This window comes from Pteropus alecto, unplaced genomic scaffold, assembly GCF_000325575.1.
Source record: "Pteropus alecto unplaced genomic scaffold, ASM32557v1 scaffold21, whole genome shotgun sequence".
NCBI lineage: Eukaryota > Metazoa > Chordata > Mammalia > Chiroptera > Pteropodidae > Pteropus > Pteropus alecto.
This window is the reverse complement of record NW_006436282.1, coordinates 12,987,573-12,988,757: the sequence shown is the minus strand read 5'-3', so window position 1 is coordinate 12,988,757 and position 1,185 is coordinate 12,987,573. Positions and strand designations below refer to the sequence as shown.

The 1,185-nt window shown below is 43.2% G+C and overlaps 1 pseudogene; it reads left to right on the top strand.

Annotated features, from left to right (window-relative positions):
- Window positions 1-701: 701 nt before the first annotated feature.
- Window positions 702-820, top strand: LOC112479913 (annotated as a pseudogene).
- Window positions 821-1,185: the final 365 nt, after the last annotated feature.

Sequence of the window (1,185 nt, the reverse complement as noted above, 5' to 3'; positions counted from 1 at the left end):
TCTGAGACTAACAATCTCCGTAAAAGGCCAGATGCAAGAGGGGTCCACGGACATAAACTAACTGATGACCGTTGTATTGGGAGAAGCGAGGACAACGGTGCAAGAGCTAAATGAAGAGGACTCTGGAGAGATGTCTCTGCCAAAAGTAGAAAATGGATTTGGCCAAATGGTGTATCCCAAAAGACCAGGACTAAATTCCTGGAGTAGAAATCAGTAAAAGAGCGGAAAAGACTAAAGAAGGCAGTCTAGAATCCTCTTCACCCTAGGGACTGAGTAAGAGTGGGAACAGATTGCTTGAAACTGAAGAGACAGAGCACTCTCCTTTCTAGCTGTGGCTTTATTATAATAGGTCACTCTGTGTGTATGGTTCACTCTCAAGGCCTTTCTGGCCTTAAAAAGGTATAAGTGACATGCACAGGGCCAAAGACTTGTCTTTGAGAGGCCATTTCAAGACAACAATTACAAAATGAGATTTCTAATGCAAAGGGTTCAATGAAAATAAGACCCCATTTAAAGATATAAAACTGGAGTCAATGGAAAATAGAAACCAAACAAGGTAAGGAATGAAGAATCATCTGAGGGAATGAAAGAGAGAAAGAAGTGGGAGAACTGCAGATACACGATGTAGGTGCCCAGGGTGCATACGGGGACGCTGCCACAGGCTTAGCTGGGCTGGCGAGAAAACTTAAAGAGTCCTACCACTCTACGGCCATGTCACCCTGAGCAAGCCCAATCTCGTCTGATCTCCGAAGCCAAACAGGGTTGGGCCTGGTTAGTACTTAGATGGGAGACCACCTAGGAAGATCAGGTACTGTAGGCATTAAATAAATAAATAAAGGATTGTAAGCCAACAAGGTCCATGCAATCTGTGAGGTCAACCAAGGGTTGCCTTGCCTAAAAATAAACAAATAAATACATACAATTAAAAAAAGAGAGAGAGAGAGAGAGAGTCCTGCCCAAGTGTGTGGTATCAGAGGTGCAAACAAATTATTTGTGAGAGTCCAGAGTCGGGGATGAGGAGACGTTCTATTGATGAGTTAAGTCAGGTAGGATCTCGCCAGAGAGAGAGAGATGGAGGAAGAAGATACACCAGGAAATCAAAATCATAATGGCCAAAGGAAATAGAAAATGAATAAGTATCCTCAGCAGAATATTGAAAGGCAGAATTTTGCTGGGACAAAGGGT